This window comes from Miniopterus natalensis, chromosome 9 (genome assembly GCF_054644295.1).
Source record: "Miniopterus natalensis isolate mMinNat1 chromosome 9, mMinNat1.hap1, whole genome shotgun sequence".
Taxonomy (NCBI): Eukaryota; Metazoa; Chordata; class Mammalia; order Chiroptera; family Miniopteridae; genus Miniopterus; species Miniopterus natalensis.
Window position 1 is genome coordinate 79,627,556 of NC_142089.1, and position 23,070 is coordinate 79,650,625.

A 23,070-nucleotide genomic window follows, 5' to 3' on the forward strand; every position below is an offset into this window, starting at 1 on the left:
TATCCTGGAAAATATTTTACATGCACTTGAGAAAAATATGTAGTCTGCAGTTTGGATAAAATTCTCTATAAATATCTATTAGGTCAAACTGGTCTAATGTGGCACTGAAGGCCATTATTTCCATATTAATTTTCTGTCTAAATGATCTATCCTTTAAGGTAAGTGGAGTATTAAAGTCCCCAACTATTATTGTATTACTGTTTATTTCTTCCTTTATGCCCATTAATATTTGCCTTTATATTTGGTGCTCCTATGTTGGGTGTGAAGGTCTGTGCAATTGTTACAGCCTCTTCTTGGATGGACCCCTTTGAAATTATGTAATGTTCTTCTTGGACTTTTTTTCAGTCTGTTTTTTTGTTTGTTTGTTTATTTGTTGTTTATTTATTTGAAATACAACTTTATTCTGATTCTAAATGAAGAGGAGTGGGAATGACAGTAACAAGGCTTTACCACTGAATATTGTGATGCAACTGCAGCATTCTTATAGTTGAAACTCAATAAGGAAACAACTGAGTTCCAAAACAGCTAAATACGTAGGTCCCAAAACTGAAGGTATTTTTAACTGCACATTCACTCCCAAGCCCATTCTCCTCTCTCAGGATCCCAAACATCAGGCACAGGCTCTGCTCAGCTACGTTATAAAATTAAATAACAAACACGCTGCACCACCGACATCACAGGACAGTTGCCTATAAAACTAGCCTTCTGACGCTGGCTCCAGCTTCCCTTTTTCACAGCTGGTCATCCTTGTCTGGGAGACTGGTGACCTGGGCCACCTCCAGGTCACGGTCACACTGTGCTGCCAGAGCTGGGTCCATGACAACCTCTGGTGGGCAAGAGCAGGCATGGCGACAGACTCCCAGTTAGGATCTCCAGTTACTTTTCTAGCAAGCGGGAGGAAGGGCTTTGCAAAGTTGTATTTCTTTTTTGCAGAACTGTCATAGTACTGGAGGCTCTTCTTTGGGTGGGAGACAGTTGATTTTGCCTTAACTTTCCTGTCCTTAGTATCCACTCTGTTGCCACACAACACAATGGGGGTGTCTTCACAGCCTTATACAAGTCCTCTATGCCAGTTAGGCACGTTCTTGTAAGTAACTCTCAAAGCTACACCAAACACTATAATGTCACACTGGGCTTGGATGTCACCTCCGTCTCTCAGTCCTTCGAACTTCTCCTGGCCCGCTGTACCCACACATTAAACTTAATAGGCCCCCTGTTGGTGTGGAACAGGAGGGGATGGACTCATACCCAGGGTGGCTAATAACTTCTCAAATTCACCAGTAAGATGACGTTTCACCAATATAACTTTCCCAGTCCCACTATCACCAACCAAGTTTGAACTGAGTGTGGGGTTCTCCTTGGGCGGCCGTGGTGATGTTACTTCCAGAAGTGCCCACAGGGCCATCTGACTGAGAGCTGGGAAGTTGGGGGAAGTACCATTCAAATGCCTGGAGAAGAGCTGTCACCGGTAGGCATTGGGGGAAAGAGCAGTGGCCTACCGTCTTTGTTTTAAAACCTATTTCATCTGATATGGGTATTGTTACCCCAGCTTTCTTTTCTTTCTATTTGCATGGAATATCTTTTTCTATCTCTTCACTTTTAGTTTTTGTCTTTTGATCTAAAGTGATTCCCTTGTAGGCAGTATATACATGGGTCTGGTTTTTAAATCCATTCAGCCACCCTGTGCCTTCTGATTAAAGCATTTCGTCCATTTACTGTTAAAATAATTATTGATAGGTGTGCGCTTATTGTCATTTTGTTCATTGTTTTTGGTGGTTTTGTTCTTTTCTGTGCCTTTCTTCTCTTGATCTTTTTTGGTTTGCTGGTTTTCTTTAGTGTTTTTATTGCATTCCTGTCTCATTATTTTTGTGAATTGTTGTATGTTTTAGGTTTATGGGCACCGTGAGGTTCATATGTCCCCATCTATGCCTACAGCAGTCTATTTTAAGCTGACAGTCATTTAAGTTCAGTTGCATGCTAAAAGCTCTGCGTTTTTATTCCCCTCGCCACTCACCACTCTTTGTTTTCGATGTCATGCTTTATGGTTAATGTTTTGTTTCCCCCTCATTATTTTATTTATAGTTAATTTTTTTGGTACTTTTGTCCTTCACACTCTCTTTTTAAGTGGTTGACTCATTGTGTTTATCATACATTTACTTTATGAGTAATATTTTTTTCTGTATTTTCTTATTTCTTGTTATGGTCTTTTCTGCATGAAAATCCTTTAACATTTTTTGAAAGGCCAGTTTAGTGGTTGTGAACACCTTTATTTTTTGCTTTTCTTGAAACTCTTTATCTTTCCTTAAATTCTGAATGCTGACCTTGCTGGATATAGTATTCTAGGTTGTAGACTCCTTTCTTTCAGCACTCTAAATATTTCCTGCCGCTCCATTCTGGCCTGTAAATTCTCTTGTCAGAAATCAGCTGATAACCTTATGGGGTTTCCCTTGTATGTGGCTTGTTTCATTCCTCCTGCCTTCAGGATTGTCTCTTTATTTTAATTACAGTATGTCTTAGAGTGGGTCTGAGGTGTGCTACTGCGCATTTCATCAAACTCTGAGTTCAATGATATCACCTTGGTAGTGTGAAATCGATCATGTTGAGAATGGTCACATTATGGATATTGGCAAGTGCTGACCCCAAATCAGGAGCTCGAGATTTATTGTTTTGTTGATTTTTTAGACCTAAAAAAGTAATGAGGAAAATATTAATAATGCAGATTAAGCTTCAAACTGTGTCATGTCTTTAGCCGTTACAATGTGAACAACCCAAAATAAATCTGGAATTCAAAAAACTATCCGATTCAGCAAAGAAACTGCAAGCCCCTTAGTCTTTGAGATCAGTAAGGGAGGATCAGCTGCAACAATTTCAATGTGTTCTGTGAACAAGAGTGCGATGCTGGGCCAGCACACATAACGTGCTGTTATCTCAGTGCTGGCCCAGAGGAAGAAAATGCCCGCCAAGAGGGACTCTTGTGGTTCATTGGGCCCAAGTTCATCCCCAGAGTCTAGCAGCCGTTGTTTGCAGAGGCCTCCCATACATACTGTATATCAGAGAAAAGCGCAGACTAGGCTTTCAGCTGTGACTCTGCTTCCGCCTCTGAATTGACCTTTATAAGACAGCTCCTAGGACCAAAACTGAAGCAATAGGACTGAGATTTTCCTGTCCAATCGGAGTTGCACAGCTATATACTCATTTGCAGAAGTGCTTCATTCTAACCAATCAGAACAGTGCTTTTTGGGCCAATCAAACTGTGAGGATTTGGAGTCCTTATTTGCATGGGAATGGACAGTGGGAGTGGAGGGAGCTCTTCTCTGCGGAGCACACTTCCAGTTTCTCTCAGACTCTTCCCGGCTGGAGCCACAGCGCTGGAGTGAAGCTCTGCCTTACCAGAGCAGGGTTGTCTCACTGGTCGGAGCTATGATTCTGATTGTCTCGCCCAAGCCAGCTCACAGCCATGCTGTTTCACAATCAAGCTGCTTACACTGAATAAAGGCCCTCTCCCCTCACTACATACCAAACTGGGGACCCCTGTTGGTGCTGAATTGGAGGTGAATGACCTTAAGTTGACAAAAGCAAAGGAGCAGGTATAAACTGTGCACTCAGGTGAGCAAAAATTAGCATTTTTCACTTCATTAAATCACTCTAATATTGGCTCTTAACCTCATCCCACTGGGCTGCTAAAAAATGCAACCACAGTCATTCTTGTGGATAAAGTCATTCCATATGAAAATCCCCTTAGCCCATGTTGTACCAAAGCCCCTGGGGAGGCCCTTCTGGCTACTTACTGGTCATCATTTTGCACTGTCTTTGCAGAGACATCAGACATCTCAGAACATGCTACTCATTCAGGTCTGGGGGCTTTGGGGTGTCTGTCCAGTTGAAGCCTGAGGTCTTTGTCAGGCTGGTAGCCGTAGGTTAGTGGTTTCCAACCTTTCCATTAACTGAGTCTCATGTCATTGCATTCATTTTTTACCCCTGGGTGCCATTTTTGAAATACGTTGTAGTCTAAGCCAAATGCATTCATTAAGCCATAGTTAATGTTTACCTTGTTTGTTTCCACCAAATCCCATACATAATAAAAAATATAACTCCCCATGGGAAGGTAGTGAGTGCACAGAAGATAAACCACACAGAAGATAAATGACATTTCAGCAAATGTTTATGGGTGATGGGCTGTGGGGTTTGAGAATAGAGTGAAGACACTAATGAAATGTACATGTCCTCTCTTAACCTTGTCAATAAGTTCTGCGACTTTAAGTGAAATGATATATAACAAAAACAATTTTACCATAGACTGATATAAATAAGAGTTAAGTTTCTACAACATCTCATCAACATTATAATAAAACAACGTTGAACCAAACAACGTTATTCAAAGACCTGTCACGTATTTCATTAGACTGTGGGAACAAGAAAATAAGGTTGACCAATAATAATCCATGAATGGAGAGGAAAGAAGAGCTTCAAGATCACAGAATACAGAGAGGGTTATGGCCTCCTTGACAGTCTTTGAGCCCTCTCTGTTCCTCTTTTGACGTTTCTGTTCCCCTGGCTTTGTTCACATAATCTCTCTTTTCATGCTTCCTCGAATGCCTGGGCGCTCTCACTTCACCTTTTGGGTGGTCTCCTACACTATTCAGCCTCATCTCTCCTTCTCCCCAAACCAAAATAGAGCTGTTTTCTATTCCATTTCAGCGGGATACCACCTCCTGCTTCCTGTCCTATGGAATGCATCCAGAAGCCTTAATTAGTAATAGAATATAAAAGCTGTAATCTGGTTTTTTGGGTTATGCCCTCCTTAGTGTAGCAGGTACCTATGGAGAGCAATTTGTGGCACCTCAATGATAGAATTTCTGGCAATGGTCCAGGATAGAAAAATGAATATTTGAGAAGTACACTTTTCTAAACCCCTCCAACCACATCACACAGAATGCTGCCCACTTAACCTGCAGACAGCAGCCCTGCCTCTGGCACCCTGTCTCCTGAAGTCCCCTATCTAGTGGCAGAATATTGAGGGCTCTGTGCAGGAAATAAAACTTTTTTCCCATGTTTCAGAGGATGAAGACGGTTATATTTTTTCTCCACCATGAGTCTAAAATATAAAAGCCAATCATCTTAAGAGTAAAGTGTTTTCCTACTGTTGCCGGTGGAAATGAGGCCCTTTCATGGAGTCGCAAGGAAAGCATTCCAGGAACCCGCAGCTGGGAAGATAAGGCTCAGTGTTAAGGTTTATTGTAGGAGCGAAATCGAAGGACTGTCCCAGGTTCGGCTTCATCACGCTGTGAAATAAGTCCAGCCTTGTCTCCATCAAGTCCTGAAGAAAGGCCAGTGTCTATAATTCTGTGCCATGTGTTCAGTCCAGTTCAGTCCCTGTCCTTGTCAGCCTACCCTAGTCTGTGCTCCTGGCTGTGCTCAGGCTGGAGCGGCGCCCAGGCCCGTGCTTGGAGCCTGCACGGCCTGCTGCAGGCCCCAGGCAGCTGCTAACTGCATGGCTGCTATGAGAGAGAATATTCAAGCACAGGGGCCTGTTACTGGGGGGGAGAGAGAGCAAGAGAGAGCCCCTTTGTTGGCTAGGACTATATCATCTTGGGCTTGGGAAGGACTAGGTGCTTTTTAAAAATGTTTTTATTGATTTTAGGAAGGAAGGGAGAGGGAGAGAGAGATAGAAACATCAATGATGAGCCATTGATTGGCCGCCTGCTGCATGCCCCCTACTGAGGATGGAGCCTGCAACCCGGGCATGTGCCCTGATCAGGTATCAAACCGTGACCTCCTGAAGCTCAGCCACTGAGCAGCGCTGGGGCAGACTAGACTGTTTTTTAAACTAACCAATCAATTTCCCAATCCTTCACAGGCTTGTGTTGGATCCTCCCCCTAACAAATCCATTTGGTAGCTCTTTCAGGACCTTTATCCAATCCGATCTTTTCCCCAGGCTGGACAGACAGGCCTCTATGTTTGCCATCTCGGCTCCTACTGCCCTTGTGCCCAGCTGAGGAATTTCTCCTGCTGTTATTCCTCCCCTCAGTAATCCTGGCCAATGACAGGTAAGGATCGTTCCTGCCTGCTGCAGGGATTAGGTCCTGATGCAATGGTCTCCTGGGAGCCTATAAACGCTGCAGCTTCCTAGGGAAGTAAGCTCAGTGTCCGATTCAGCTCCCCAGCTGATTGGCTTCTTGGTGCCTGATTCCCTTTGCTCTCCTCCTTTATTAATATCTAGCTACTTCTGCTAACACTCTCATATATGGCTCAAGTGGTTTGGCCATCAATGCATAGAGAGAAAGGAGAAATAACACAGGTTTTGAGAAACAAAAAGCAGAAGCCAAATAATCTTGTGGATGGATGAGGTGCTTTTATTTTAAAATGTGCTGTATATTAATATGTTTTGCTTCTTTGTTTTCTAATCACCTCCTTTCCCCAGTAGCTGATATTCTAATGTGCTGTGCTTCCGCACAACCAAGTTGGCCGCACCTGTCCTTTGGAAGCTTGTGGCTGAGCAAAGGATTGATAGTAAATATTTGTATCTAAGGATGTTTTCCCTCAGATAGCTGGATTTCTGTGCCCTCATGACCTTTTATAATCTTCCCAAACAAATCAAGTTTCAATCATTGTTGAAATTGACTTTTAATATATCAAAACCTAGTTAGGGACTTGATGATGCAATGAATTTGTTATTCTCTCTTCTCTATTTATTGTGAAATTATTTTCCAAGAAGCGGTAAATGTTTTCCTTTGTTGGGTAACTGCAGTGTCTCAGAAGAGGATACTGACCTTGCAGACAAATCATCAGAGATATCATGTGAGACATGAACTCCTGTATTATTTTCTGTCTAATTCTATTTCCCTGTATTAATTTTCCATGAATGGTTTTCCTCTGTGGATGAACAATGATTCTAACAGCCTCTCTGAATTAAGTGTGTGACTTTAAATGTGTGGAGCACAGAGTATGTAACGCCATAGATCCAATGTAACCAAGTTCAGGTTAACATCTCTGTCCACAAACAGCCTCTCCTTCTCAACTCCTCACTAAAGGAAAGGGCAGACTGTCTGAGAGGTCAAGGCAGGGCTTTGGCACATCAGGGCTCCTGAGGTCATGTGTGAGTAGATGGAGAAAGCAGGAATCTCTTTAACACTAATTAAGGAAGGTACTCTGATTATCTCATTTATTGGGTCTTATCTCTGGATTCATCAGTACTGGTCACTTAGATCAGGACTGAGTAGGGGACCAGGTAAAATATTGCGCCTATGCCCTCCCACTCAGGTGGGAATGGAACTAAGAGAATGGACCCATCTGTCAATATAGGCAGAGGCCTCCACCTGGCTGGCCAGGAAGGCAGTCTAAATGTACGTGGCAGTGGTGGGCAGGGTAAGGAGTCAAGGAAGGTGGAGCCCAAGGCAAAGTAGCAAAGGGTGCTCTAACACAGAGGGGAGGTGGGGTTTAGAAGCCCAGGCAGTTGGCATCATGGGGGTCCCATGAAGTAAGGCCCCAATCACCAACCGGGAATTCAGGGATCTCCTGCTTAGAAGAGGGCTGGTGAAAACAGGGCAGGGTCTGGAGTATTGGGGGCCTGGGGGCTGCATCTCAGGAACAAAATGAGAGCCACCTTACAAGATTCTAGATACTGGTTCAGTGTTGAAACAAAACCAAGGGACCCTTACTGCCAAACCCCTTGGTGTAGAACTGGTGAAATACTTCCTGTTCTGCTTCCAAACATGACCTGTTTGGGTGATTGGGAGAGAACTTAATACCTCCTGCTAGTGGAATTTTAATGACTAAAAATATAATCAAAAGTGTTCTTATAAAAGGAAAAAAGAGATTTTTGACTATAGAAGAGCAGAAAGCAGTGTGATGATGGGAGCAGAGACTGGAATGATGCAGCCACAAGCCAAGAAACGTCAACAGTCACCAGAAAATGGAGCCCCCAGAAGGGATCAGCCCTGCTGACACTTCATTTTAACCCCATTAGACCCAGTTTGGACCTCTGGCCTTGGAATTGTAAGAGAATACATTTCTGTTGTTTTAAACCTCCAGGTGTGGCAATTTGCTACTGCAGCAAAAGAAAATTAATATATTGTGAATCTTTTTAAATAATCCATGGGTCAAAGAGGAAAATTAAAAATACATTGAAATGAATGAAAATAAAGATATAACATACCAAAATTTGTATGGGTCACAGCTAAAGCAGTGCTAAAAGGGAAATTTATAGCACTAAGCACATGTATTAGAAGAGAGGTAAAGGCTGAAGACAGTGATTTAAGCTTTCACTTCAGGAATCTAGGAAAGAAGGGCAATAAAAACCTAATGTAAGTGAAAAGAAGGAAATAACGAGTAGAAATCAGTGAAGTTGAAAACAGGGAAGACAATAGAGAGATATCACTAAGACAAAGGAAGTACTACAATTAACACTACACACATAAATTTGACAACTTAGATAAAATGGACCAATTCTTTGAAAAATACAAACTATTACAACTCATTCAATATGAAATAGATTATTTGAATATCCTGACAACTATGAGGATAATTGGCTTTGAAAATAATAAACACTCTCAAAAAAGTGATCTCTAGGCTCAGTTTTACTGTAGAAGTTTACCAAACATTTAGAGAATTAGCATCAATTCTACACAACATCTTTCAGAAAACAGAAGAGGAGGAAACATTTACTAATTCATCTTATGAAGCTAGTGTTTCCCTGATACCAAACACATGCAAAGTACAGAAAAAGAAAGCTACCGGCAATTATTCCTCATAAGCATAGATGCAAAAGTCCTTAACAAACTGTAAGCCAACAGAATTCAGCTATGTATAAAAGGAGTTATACCATGACCGAACGGGGTTTATTGCAGAGATGCAAGGCTGGTCTGTGTTTGAAAATCAGCGAGTGTAATTCGCCATATTAATGGCTAAAGGAGAAAAGGCAAACGATCATGTCAATTCAGGTAAAAAAAGCACTGGACATGCCCAGCACCCATTTGTGACTTAAAAACAAACAGAAAAATTGGAATAAAGAGATTTCCTAGCTTAATGAAGGCATCTACCAAAAATACCCTAACATTATACTTAATTTTGAAAGACTGACTACTGTCCCCTAAGATTGCGTACAAGACAAATATGTCCACCTTTGTCACTCTCATTCGCTGGACGTGCTAGCCAGTGCTTTAAAGCAAGAAAAAGAATATAGATCATAAAATCCCTATTTGCAGATGGCATGATTGTCTATGTTAAAATTTCCAAGGAGTCAACAAAAAGCTCTGGTAACTGCCCAGCCGGGTATGGCTCAGGGGTTGAGCATTGACCTGGGATCCAGGAAAATCGAAGTTCGGTTCCCAGTCAGGGCACATGCCCGGGTTGCGGGCTTGATCCCTGGTTGTGGGCGTGCAGGGGGCAGCCGATCAATGACGACTCTCTCATCATTGATGTTGCAACTCTCTCTCTCTCTTCCTCTCTCTGAAATCAATAAAGATGTATTTTGAAAAAACAAAACAAAACAAAAAAAAACCCTCTGGTAACTAATAAATGAGTCTATCAAAGGTACAGAATATAATATTAACATACAAAATTCAATTATATTTCTATTACTGGAAATCAGCATGTTAACATTGAAATTAAAAATACATTTAGAATCTCTCAGAAAACATGAAATACTTAGATATAAGTCTAACAAACCCTGTACATAATTTATATGTTGAAAACCATGTAACTCTAATGAAAGAAATCAAAGACGATCTAAATAAATAGAGAGACACACCATGTTTATGGATTGGAAGACTCAACGTGGTCAAGATGTTGATTCTCCCTAAACTGGTATACAGGTTCAAGGTAATTCCTATCAAAATCCCAGCAAGGTGTTGTAGATATAGACAACATTATTCTAAAATTTAATGAAAATACAAAGAAATTATATACTTAAGCAAATTTTGAAAAAAATAAGAAAATGGGAAAAATAAATCTCAATTTCAAGACATATCTGATCAAAGAGGGAAAGGATGGAAGAAGGGCAGACAGGTGGACTAATGGACCAGAAGGAGAATGCAGAAACAGGCCAACCCACTATTCTGACCCGATTCGGACAAGGGAGAAAAGTAATTCAGTAAAATAAAGATAGCCGTCCAACAAATGGCGTGAAGCAACTGCATACCCATAGGGAAAAAATGAACTTCAACCTAAGTCTCACACTTATTAAAAAATTAACTCAAAATGGGTCATGGAATTAGATGTATAATATAAAACTTTTAGAAAAAAGCATAAGAGAAAATCTTCAGGACCTGAGGCCAGGCAAAATGTTCTTGGACTTGACAACTAAAGCACAGCATTTAAGAGATCATGAATAAACTAGTATTCGCCAAAGTGAAAACCTTATGCTCTGTGAAAGACTCTGCTAAGCAGATGAAAAAACAAGCTTCAACTGAGGGAAAATATTGTCAAACTCCACATCTGACAAAGGACTAGCAGCTAGACTACACACAAAAACTCTGCCAATTCAACAGTGAAAAGCAAAGAATCCAATTAGAGCATGGCCGAAGGCCTGAAGAGATATTTCACCACAGAAGATGGCAAATAAGCCCGTGAAAAGGTGTTTGACATCATTAGCCAGTAAGGAAATGCTAATTAAAACCCAGTGTGCTACCATATCACCTATCAGAATGTCCAAAATAAAATACAGTGTCCACACCCAATGCAGAGTCACTGGATAATGCTGGTGGGATGCAAAATAGTAAAACGACCCTGGAAAACAACCTGGAAGTTTGTCTCAAAAATCAACACGTGCAGCTCTCACACAACCCGGTTATTGCACTCTTGGCAGTTAAACCTGAGAAATAAAGATGTGTATTCACACACAACACCTACACATAAACCTTTATAGCAGCTTTATTTGGAATAGCCCCAAACTGGAAACAACACAAATGTCCTTAAACAGGTGAATGGTTAAAGGAACTCTATGCATCCATTCAATGGAATATTACTCAATAATAAAAAAGGAATGAATTATTCATACGTGGAAGAACCTGGATGGATCTACATTGAGTGAAAAAAAGACAATCACACAAAGTTACTGCATAATTCCATTTACATAACATTCTCTAGGTGACAAAATTGTCAAAATGTGGAACAGATTAGGGATTTCCAGAGATTGAGGGGGGGTGGGGGGGTCAGGGGGAAGTGGGTGTGGCCCTAAAGGACAGCATGAGGAATTCTTGTGTTTATAAAAATGTTCTGTTTATTGACTGTATCAATGTCAGTATCCCGCTTGGGATATTATCCTAGAGCCTTGCAAGTGTGTTACCACTGGCAGGCATTAGGTTGAGGGTACACTAAATCTCTCTATTATTTCCTCCACCACATGTAAATCTACTATTATCTCAAAAGAAAAGATTTAAATACCAAAAAAACATGCAAAAAACAAACAAACAAAAAAACCTGCAGAATGCACACAACATCCCCAGGAAACAACAATAAAAATGCTATTCCACAATAGTACTAACTTCTATAAATCCCTATTTTAAAAAGCAATATAGCTTCATAAGGAAATGAAGAGAAATACTGTGCTTGTGAATAGGAGGTTCAATATAGTAGAGATGTGAAGTCTTTCCAAATAGCCTACATTTTCCATTGCAAACCCAATCACAGTATAATTCTTCATAAAACACTTCATAAAACTCAATTTCAAGTTTGTTCCAAAGAATAAAGCCCAATAACAGCCTGAGATAGTCTGAAAAAGAAAATCAGAGAAGGGAGAAATGACAGAGAGTGAAATATACTGTAAAGTTATGATAACCACCCAGGGTAATGTCATAGTGACAGTGGACAAATCAGCAGGCGGAAGCAGAGTCCAGAACAATGCTCTAAGGGAATTTCGATGATTGGAAAGGTGGCATTTCAGAGAAGAGAGAGGAGAGCTTACTATCTGACAACTTACTGTTCAGGTAGAAATAATAAAGGGGTTAATGCCCAGCTGATAGAAAAAGTTCCTATAATTAATATGAAAAAATACAATCAACTAACATTGCAAGTGATATAAACAAGCAATTGTGGAAGAAAAACAAGTGGAAAATTAACACAAAAAGATTCCCAACTTCATTAGTAATTAAGTAAATGTTAGTCAAAACAGCATTCACTTATCAGATTGACTAATATTTAAAATATTTAAATACTTAAATATGAACATCCAGGGTAGGGAAGGGCATGGAGAAAACAGTTAGTCATGCATGTTTGATGGGAATGTGAACTGGTAGTGCTTTTTGGAGGATGCTTTGGATATATATTCAAAAATATAAATGTGCCTATCCTTTGACCATCAGTTCTACTTGCAGGGTGTAGAATGTACTCACAGGTTTTCACAAAATTACATGCATGCAGATAATCATTGAATTAAATTTTAGTTTGCAATGACAAAAACAAATAAAAAATAAAAAATGAATAGGAAGGAAAGAAGGAAAGAAGGAAAGAAGGAAGGAAGGAAGGAAGGAAGGAAGGAAGGAAGGAAGGAAGGAAGGAAGGAAGGAAGGAAGGGAGGAAGGAAGGAAGAAAAAAGAAAGCAAGACAGAATGTCCATCAGTTACTGCTATACATTTATACTATGGAATACTAGGCAGCCTTTAAAACAAAGTAAATTCATGTTTTAACATGGAAATATTTCTGACGTATAATTATATGCAAAAAGATTTATAGAAAGATACACATAGCATGAACACATTTGTTTTTAGAACCGCCAGCCACAAAAGTATATGGTGTAACTCCTGTGTGTACATGTGGGTCAGGGCAGAGAACAGCCTGAACTCAGGGACCTGTTGACAGTAGTTGCCTGTGAAGAGGGAAGCTGGTTTAGACGTGGTGAAGAGAAATGTGCACATCAATCAATTTACTTTTCTATTGCTTGAATGTTGCAAAAATTGCTCGTGTACTACTTGTGCAATTGTAGAAATCAACAGATTTTAAAACAAAGCTAAAGCAACGAGAGATTGAGGGCACACCTGTCTATGGGTTGTCCATGACGGACCTCATGTTTCCAGGGCCCTGAGCGTGTCTGCTCTACATTTCTGCATGTGACACACAGGATCACAGATGTCAACTCTGAGAGGGGCTTTGGAGATCTCACCACACCCCTGAGTGAAGGGATCTTTGAGAATAAGTCACGGATCGGGGTCTGGGGTTCGGGGGGCCATGCAGAGGGGCTACAGAAACAAGGGCGCTCCAGAGCCAGTGGAAACTTCAACTCATTCTTTTTTTAGATTGAACTTATTGGGGTGACATTTGTTGATAAAATTATATAGGTTTCAGATGTACAATTCTACAGTACACCATCTGTATGTTGTACTGTGTTCACCGCCCCAAGTCAAGCCTCATTTTTAATTTAGCTTTCATCTCAAAACGACCCCGCTGTATTGAATATATTTATAAAACGTTCCTAATCTAATACCAAGGAACGCTTTCAAATGTTAAAGGAAGAAAAAATCTCCTACTCCATCACCCAATCACTTTTTCCAGGCAGACAGCTGAACTCCGGGACTCACTGCTCCCAGTTATACTCGACCACAAATGACAGCAGAGCCCAGCAAGGACGGCACAGCCCAAGGACTGGAGCATAGGCCATGGCTTCAGTCCTGGCAGGTGGCTTTAAAATTCACATGTGCCCTTGGTGAGGCAGAATTTGGTGACGGAGAATTCGTTTCAGAGCCTTGGCTGCGGACAGAGTGCCGGCCAGCGGCACAGCCTCCGCGCCCGGATGCCATCCTGCCGTGGCTTCCCCCGTGGCCTCCGCTGGCTCCCTGCCCCCTCCCCCTGCTTGCCCTTCAGCTGGCCCAAGAGGAGTGAGCGAGCAATGCCCCTTGTCGGTCAGTGGGCTAAAAATTCCAAGGACTGTCACAAACACAAGCAGTACAGATAGATGCTCCTTGTGGTAACGGTGGGGTTATGTCCTGATAAATCCATCATAAATTGAAAGTGTGGTTAAGTCAAAGATGCATTTAATACATCTACCCTACCAAACGGCGTAGCTTAGCCTAGCCTGCCTTAAACCTGCTCAAACCACTTACATTGGCCTATAGTTGGGCAAAATTATCTAACACAAGGCCTATTTTATAATAAAATGTACCCGAGTGTGCTCGGGCACTTGGGCTAGAAACAGCCTTCTGTTTTAGAGGTAAAAGAGTCCATGATTTCTTGTCACTGTGTAGAGTCAATGTGAAAGAAAAAACCTGCTCTGAGGTGTCATAAGGTCCCTTAGCATACATAAAATCACAGAAAGGTAATATAATGTAATCAACTTACTTAGAATGCAAATTCACACACAGTACTGAGATACCTGACTGAACTGTTTCAATTTCCACATTTCTTTCATTTCCTTTACGAAAGTTACATAAGAAAAAAAACCTCCCTTGAGTATTCGTATGATATTTTTTTTTTTGGTGAGTGAAACAGTAATCTCAGCAAAATTCACTCTTGGTATCAGAAAGCAGAATTTCATGTTGTTTTGATTTAATTACCAGTTAGTACCAAAGACACAATATTTGCTAGCACTAGTTCTATTGAGAAAATAGTTATTTGTGGGTTAAGATACTATGTTATGGTCTGCTGAAGTATTGCTTGGTTCCAGCATAATATGAAATGAAACTCTAGGCAAAAGTAGAATATTTACTAAGAAAAGGGTTAACATTCAACAGTCTCTGAGAAATTATTCCTCTACATAGACGTAAGTTACAACTGCAAAAGTGACATAATAAATTATCTGGGCTTTTCTACTAACAATTAGCTAATTTTAAAGCATATTGAAATTTATATGCTGATTAGTCATGCTTGTTGAAAAAAAGTGAGATTCTGCACTGTATTATAAAGTTAATATATGATGGTCTCTTTCTTTATAAACCATTTTCACCAGAAGGAAAGACCTCAGCTATGTTAATAACTCTATAATGATCTATACAGTGCTCAGCACTTAACACGTCGGAGACCAGCAAGGAGAGTGTGAGCAGGTTAGTCATTACTAGGTGAGGGAATAGTCCAAACCTCTCTGACAACTTGAAGTGAGCCTCATAGTTTTCTACCACAAATAATCTAATACCATTTTCTATAATAAGCATCCATGGTCTCAAGGTGGAACAATTAACAAAAAACCTTTCAATACTTTCTAAAAGTTTTTGCCCTATCTAAAGAGATTGACAAACACATTTTTTCATGACATATAAAATAAGTACAGATTTAACTTAGAATTTATCTTAAAGGATATGTAAATATATGTTAACCTTCTCTGGTCTTTCTCAGCAAAAGCTAATGGTTAATTAAGTATCTAACAATGTCAAAAGCAACTGCTCCCTCCATGGTCTCTGCTATTGAACTTTGTTTTTAAGTTATCAGGACTTTAATTTTTTTTTTTTTATTGATGGATCAAGTCTTACCCTAATTTTCATCAAGGCTGAATTCAGAATCGCTAAAGCTCATGATTTTCTTATCCCACTTAATGACTTACAGAGGTTTATTTAGACATGAGCATCCCATCAGTGTTTCCGTTACCTACCTAAATATCGGGTAACAATTTCTAATAACAATAACAATAGGTGTGAGAGGAACCTTTGGATGTGATGGGTACATTACGACATTGGCTGTAGTAGTGGCCACGGATGTTCACTCATAGCCAAACTCATCAAGTTGTATGCCTTTATATAGGCACAGCTTTTTATATGTCAGTCGTACCTCAATAATGTCTTTTTTAAAAAGAGCTGTTCAGAAAAGGAGTGGGCTGCTGGGAAAGTAACAAGGTTTTTGCTTAGGTGAAAGTGGCCAACGGCCTTCCTGGGAGTTTGAGGAGAGGACGTCTGGGAATCCAATTGTAAGGTTCAGACAGTGCCAGCCCGGGGGCGCCATAGACACCAGGGGGCCGTGGCCTTCCTTTCAAATGCCGGGGGCTCAGGAATCCGCCCACCGCTCCTCCTCATCACTGGCACTGCAGTTAGTGAGAATTATAATCGTGCATCTCTCTGCCACCTAATCCATAGGCGGGCGCATGAGGCCAACAGTAACGGTGGCCAAGGGCTAGCCCCGGCTCGGACCGCGCCCCCTCGCAGCCGGCCTGGCTGACTTGACCCACCCGCCTGCTCTGACCCCGAGCCCGGGCCTCGGGCTGCAGGAGGGCATGTCCTCCAGCCGTCAACCACCAGGCTTCCTTCCCAAACAGACTTTCTCCTTCCAGGGGAGGCTGCCCGAAGTCCGTCTCCTCTTCGCTTTAGCGGGAAGAATCGGTCAAAGAGGCTCAGGAAGCTGGGGGTCCACACCCACGGGCGGGGGAGAGGCGCGTTTCTGCCCACGCGGCCCGCAGCGGGAGGGCGGCGTGGACGAACAGGCGCCGGGCAGTTCACCGGGTCGCTCAGGCCTCCTTACCGGCAGTTTCCAAGCAGTGGAGAAAAGGTCGTTTCCACAAACTACCAGTAAGAGGAACTGGTCAGAGGTAGCCAGGAGAGGGGAGCTAGGGCGAGCTGCGTCCTGCAGGCTCCACTGCCTGCCCCAGGCGGCGCCCCCAGCGGCGGCCTGGGAGGGAAAGCCCCTCCAAGCCACCCCACCTGCGCCACCTCCGCAGCAGCCTGAGCCCCTTCCAGAACTGAACCCGTTTTTTTTCAAGGCTGGCCTTCCTGGAGTGGCCTGGCCTCATTTCAGTCAACTACAGGTGAGAGACACTTCCATGCTCCCGTGAAAGTCGGGCAAGCTCAGGATTTAGAGTACGGCCTGTGCCCTTTGAGAAACGTAGTTTCCGTAGGAGCCCTGTGCCAGGTTCCTTCCTTTTGCCTCTCCACACCTGCTCTCCACGCTGCCCGGTGCCCCGGGAGACAGACCACAGCGAGCCACGCAGCGGCCCCGCCCTCTGGATTTCAGGTTGGGCCAGCCGTGGGGATCCCCGAGGGGATGAGAAAGGGAGCTGGGCGGTCCCCGCTGTCATCATTCCTCTCTATGTGGCCCCTTCTGCTCACCTGGGCTCTGGGTGCTGAGATCTCAGTGTCCTTGGGAGTGGGAGGGGCTCCCCTGTGACAAAAGCAGGAGCGAACTTGTTTCCTCTGTGGGTTTCCTATTTCCTGCTGCACTTTTATAAACAGGCCACTTTATTAGACCCTGCGCAAACATCCTAGCTTCACAACGTCCCCGTCATCTGTTTGCTGCAACCCTGAAACAAAAACCAATCTTACTCATGTAAAATGGACACCTATTTAAGAGCATATATTCTGTTAGAGTGTTGGTGAGAGCTGCAGATCTCAGAGATGGAGGAGTCACGAAGACTCTTCTGCAAAATCTCCACCAGCCCCAAGGGCGCCCCTGGCATGGACATGCCACTCACAACCCAGAGGCAGCTGCTGTGTCCCTAAGCCTGTGGGACTCCACGCACAGTATCACAATATTATGGAGTCTTTCCTTTGGCTCTGTTACTGCCTGCCCTTGACACTTTATTTCAGACTGAAACCCTCCTACGGAGGTGCCGGAAAGCCTTCGAAGTCACTGCTGCTGTGGAACACAGGGGACCTGGTGTTTTCTTCTCTGGGCAGAAGGTACCTGAAAGCGCCAGGACAGGAGGCAGAGGAAGGGCGAGCCCAGACCTAGAAAGCAAACGGGGCATGTGGGGTCTGCCTGCCCACCCCCGATGTGTTCTCACTGTGGTTAGAGCTCCACCTTCCTTTTTTAAAAAGACAAGCTAAGAACAAAAGTGGAAACAACCTAAATTCCCAACCAGCGTGGCCCAGGGACAGAATGAAGTGTGCGGGATAACCAACACTGCTGATGGCGTGAAGCTGAGTAAAGCAGAACACTAGGTAACATCTATGCCATGGTTACTACTCCGAAAAATACAGATGCACAGAGATTCTGCAAGGATGCAGCCACGACAAAACCCGGGTGTGCTCGAGTTATAAGATTATAGGCTGTGCCTTGTCTTTCATGTTTTTGTTAGAAAACAGTCCTCCTCGGGCCTCTTGCCCTTACACGCCTTGCCCGCCTGCCAGGGCTGCCGAGCCGTGCCCTCCCTGTGCCTTCTGCCGGGCCATTTATCAGGGCTGTTTGTGCAGATGGTGCCCTGGAGAAAGGAGGCAACACTGCTCCCCAAAGGGCAGCTTGCTTGCTGCTTGCTATAAAAGCGGTCAAATCCCTAAACTCTGTGCTCCTCGATTGTGATGCAGACCCACTGTGTGCGTAGCAGCTCCCTGAGTCCGTTGCGTCACCTGTGCGGGAGCTGGGCGCAGGGCAGCTGACAAACAGGCTGCTTGCTGGGCCCTGAGTAGAAAAGCCCTTCGTCTCCGACCCAGAAGTCTTGTATTTTCTCTCAATATCCGTGAAACAGTAACAGGCTGACTTCCTGGCTTATGAGGAGGGTAAATCTAGTGTCAGACCAACAGTCTTTAACATTATTGCAAAACCAATTTGGAATTATTTAGTATTTCTCTTTTGCACCAGACTATAGATTTCAGAGTGCAAGAATCACGCCTGTCCTTTCCATCACTGCGTCCCCACGCTAAAGGGGAGAGCCTGGCTCAAGGTAAGTCTCATCAAACGTTTCTCAGCTGAGGGCTGAAGGAAGAGGTGTACGGAGTTCTGAGGATGAATTCAAACCCAGATAGGGTGTGAAGGTCAGACCGACACTTTTCATACCTCCCTATTGTTCAATAACAATTAAAAGCACCATCATTCATTGAATGATTTTCCAAAGTTATCGCATTTAAATGCTGATACCCCCCCCTCCGCAGGTTACAAAGCGCTTTCACACACGTTTCATTCTATGCGCAGCTCTGTGTATTGCTAACCCCGAAGCAGGGCCCGCAGCAGCAGCAAGCCACAGCTACCGTGGCCCGAGGGCTGAATGTATAGCACATGCTGTTCGGGCTCCGTGTGCATTAACCTGCTCAGTGGTCACGGCTGTTCTGTGAGTCCGTAACTCTCTGATCCCCGTCTTACAGTTGAGGCAATTAAAGAAGGAAGGGCTGACTGCCCTGTCAACCTGCTCAGCATTTAGGCTGCAGGCGGAGCTCGTGGCCACCAGCTGTACCACTTCAAAGGGGGGAGTAAGTCCCTCTGCAGAGATCAGCTGCTAGGAAGGGGCAGAGCCAGGACTCACACCCAGTTTATATACGGACATGCTTGGACCCGCAACCAAACCCCAGACCCAGTAGCCAAAACCAACCCCAAAATAGCTTTCTTAAATATGTTTTGTTTTTATTATTGATTTCAGAGAGAGGAAAGGAGAGGGAGAGAGAGATAGAAACATCAATGATGAGAGAGAGTCGTGGATCAGCTGCCTCCTGCACGCCCCCTGCTGGGGATCTAGCCCGAAACCCAGGCATGTGCCCTGACCCGGAATAGAGCAGTGACCTCCTGGTTCATAGGTTGACACCCAACCACTGAGTCACGCCAGCTGGGCCCAAATAACTTTCTTGACCCACTCCTGTGGTCTTCAGGCCCTTACAGCTAAGCCACCTTAGGCTTAGCTTTCTGGCTACTCTCCCAATTCTGCCTGATGAATGGCTGCTGATAAAGTTCCTCCCTCTGGCCCATGGACTCAACTCAAACTTTAGATCAAATTTCTGGACACATTCAAAGGCTTGTTCATCAACGCGTGAAAGAAGGCAAGGTTCTCACACTGGTGCTCCTGGATGTGGGGGCGTGATTAGGAGACGGGGTTCTGAGCCCTGTGACTGTGGTTCTGAGTCAGGCATACCCTCCTGGGAATAGTCTCATCAGTGAGGGGCCTGGACCAGAAGGCTCTGAAGCCCCTCACTCTCTGCTCTCAATCGCCATCTACTGTAGCACTTCCTCAGAGCACACATCTGTGACTCCCTTTGGAGGCTCCACTAAATGAGTGCTCCCTTGCCCACAGTTCCTTCCTGTTGACCTTCTCTGCCCTTGGCCCCTCCTGAGCCTGCTCCGTAAGTGGCACATCAAAAGGTTCCTGCCCCGTTTCCTTCCCACGAGGCCCTGCATTTGTCTATGACAAAGGATGCTTTTATTTTACCATATAAGTTAGAATTTTGGCCATCCAACAATTCATTTCTTCCAAAAAAACTTAGTGCCTTAACTCCCTTAAACTATCTCAGTCGCAAAGGCTAATAACCCCCGATACCTTCATTCTTACAGGTCAGAAACAAGTCCAGTGATCTATAGGACATTGACCTTGAAAGTGCAAGTCCTTTACTTGTATGTGGTAGATAAGAGATTGGATGAATTAACTAGCATTTTATTTATCTATTAAGTAAAAAACCATTTATTTATTAAACACTATGTTCTAGGCACTGCGGCCAGCTACCAAGAGACAGAAATGAATAAGGAAAGAACTATATGCTCAAGCGGAGGGAAGACAGGCTGCGCAAGGCAGTGTGCGTGCGTCCTACGCGGTGAGGCATCGACATGCACAGGCCATGGGAAACCACTCGGCAGATCCAGGAAGGCTTCACAAGGAGGCCAACTTTCAGCCCACAGACCACACTCGGTGACTGCTGTTCCTCACAGTTGACACAAAGATAAGTCAGCTAATGTGGGTAAAACCATAAATTTTCTCCCTCACTTTTGAGTAGCAAGGGGTTTTCTAGGAGAGTCAGATAACTGTGGGAGAGGAGCAAACTTTGGTGTGTTTGGCCAGCTCTTGGTTTGCAAAACATTTTTGTTTGAATTGGAGTTTTTCTCAGCTCCCAAATTAGGTATATGTAAATGTATGGATTTTCAGTGATCCTGTGAATCTGAATGTTTCTTTCCAAGCAATTTTTTTTTACCTCCCCTACGCGTAGAAATGAAACCTGACCCTGCTAATAGTACCTTGTGTAGGTATCAATTCCAGACTTTCCCACGGAATTTAACACGAGGGCCTCGGGTGGGCCGCCTTCCTCAGCTGAAGGCTGATTCTCACGTGGGATTGACCACATCTCTGCAGGTGTTTGCTTAAAGCACAAAACAAGTCTTTAACGCTGTCTGGGAATTCTTGTTACAGCATTTCCAAAGATAGTTCTTTTCTTTTTTGCTTTTTTTTTTTAACAGCAGAAATTTATATGTTTATGCCAAAAGGTGAGAAATTGTTTAGACACTGAAGTAAGCTTTGACTATTACAGTAGCTAATCATTAGGCTAGGGGACACCCTCGGGAGGGCTGTGTGTGAACTCTTGGCTTTTCTCATATAGTAATTAATCATTACTGCACATAACTTCCCTTTTTTCTTCCCCAGCTCCCTCTTATTTTTTTTTTTCTTTTTCCTCTCTCCCTCCCTAACCTGGACAAACATAGTTAATTAACTAATTTGCTGATTATCTCAACCCCCTTTTTCCTTGCTGCTTCTTACCAAAGGTTCTGGGAAGGCAGACGTTTGCTCAGCCAGATTCCCTGGCCCCTGGGGCTGGCCACATGAGCCAATTATGACCAATGAAATGCAAGTGGAAATATGCTAGGGGACTTCTGGGACATACTTTGCTGCCACTGAAAAGGGACAGAAGTGAGAGGAAGATCATTGGTGCAGCCTATTTCCCTGTCTTCCTCTCTTGAAGGCAGACTCGGTGTCTGGGCCTGCAACAGCCATCTTGTGTCCATGAGGCAACCAGCATTAGGATAAAAAACTCAAGATTGGCAGAGTAGAAATAGTTCAAGAGCCTGGCTCTTGAAAAAATCTTCTTTGATGATTTTTTCCAGCTAAACCAGTGTTAGCAAAAAACCTATATTCAGACTTGATGTTCGTGATAAAAGCAAAGCCTTATTTTAATATGCTGTCAATTACTATCACCTGGGGAGGAAATCATTGTCCACTGACACATACCCTGCACCCTTCTTCCCTACGTCTCATCTGCTTCCATTTCCCTTTGTTTTCACTCCCTGTTAGGAGCTGAATTGTGCTCTCCTCAAATCATACGTTGAATTTCCAACCACTAGTACCTCAGAATGTTACTGTATCTGGAGATAAGATATTTAAAGAGGTAATTAAATTAAAATGAAATCATTAAAGTGGGTCCTAATTTAATATGACTGCTGTCCTTAAAAAAAGGAAATTTGTACACAGATATACAGAGGAAAGACCATGTGAAGACACAGGGAGACAGCCACCTACAAGCTAAAGAAAGGCCTCTTGAACTTCTAGTCTACAGAACTGAGAAAATAAATTCTGTAGTTTAAAATTAATTAACTGATTAATTTTTAAAAACTAGAAATGTATTCTCTCACAGTCCTAGAGGCCAGAGAAGTCTGAGATTAAGGTGTTGGCAGGTTGTTCCTTCCGAGGGCTTCCTGCGGTTTGTTGGAAATCTTTGGTGTACCTGGTCCCCGACGTCATCTCCACATGGTTTCTCCCTGGTGCTTGTCTGTCTCCAGGTACTAGGAGAGCAGTCATATTGAATTGGGGCCACCCTACTAACTTCATTTTAATTTTATTACTTCTGTAAAGACGCTGTCTCCAAATTAAGATCCCATTCTGAGGTCCTGGACATTAAGACTTAAACATATGTATTTGAAGGAGACACAATTCTACCCATAACAATGCCCAAGCTAGAAACCTCAGAGTCAGCTTTGAGTGCTCCCTCTCTCTGCTCCTGAACCCCGGTCTTAACCAAGCATCCTTGCTTCTCTCCATATACACTCCCTCTCCATATACACCACTGTCCGGACTCATCTCCTCCAGCAAACCCTTCCTATAAACTGCTACAGTCCTAAAACCATACAGTGCTAAGTGTGTTACATTGTTCTAGCTGCTCAGGGACACACAGGGCCTCTCTAGGTAGCCTAGTACTTCTGAAATCAAGTTGGAGGCCTCTTCTTTGTCCAAAATCTCCCCATATCTCCCTGGTACATCTCCACACTCCGGGAGGCTGGCTTCTTCTCAGTGGAACCCCCTGCCATCTGTTTATTTCTGCTTCCAAGTCTCCATGCTATTTCCACTGCTTAGAATGCCCTCTTCTGCCTGTTCTAAATGTGTGCATACTTTAAAGGCCAGCCTAAGTCATAGTCCTTCAGTGATGATCTTACTTGATGGTTCCTTTTTTAGACTCTTACTAGGATGTGCTACAGCTAATATCTTACAGCTCTCTTCTTTTTGGGGTGTGTGTATGTTTTATATCTTTATTGATTTCAGAGAGAGG

The 23,070-nt window shown here is 43.2% G+C and overlaps 1 pseudogene; it reads right to left on the reverse strand.

Moving 5' to 3' along the window:
- Positions 1-731: 731 nt before the first annotated feature.
- On the reverse strand, positions 732-2,036 carry LOC107532112 (GTP-binding nuclear protein Ran pseudogene; annotated as a pseudogene).
- Positions 2,037-23,070: the final 21,034 nt, after the last annotated feature.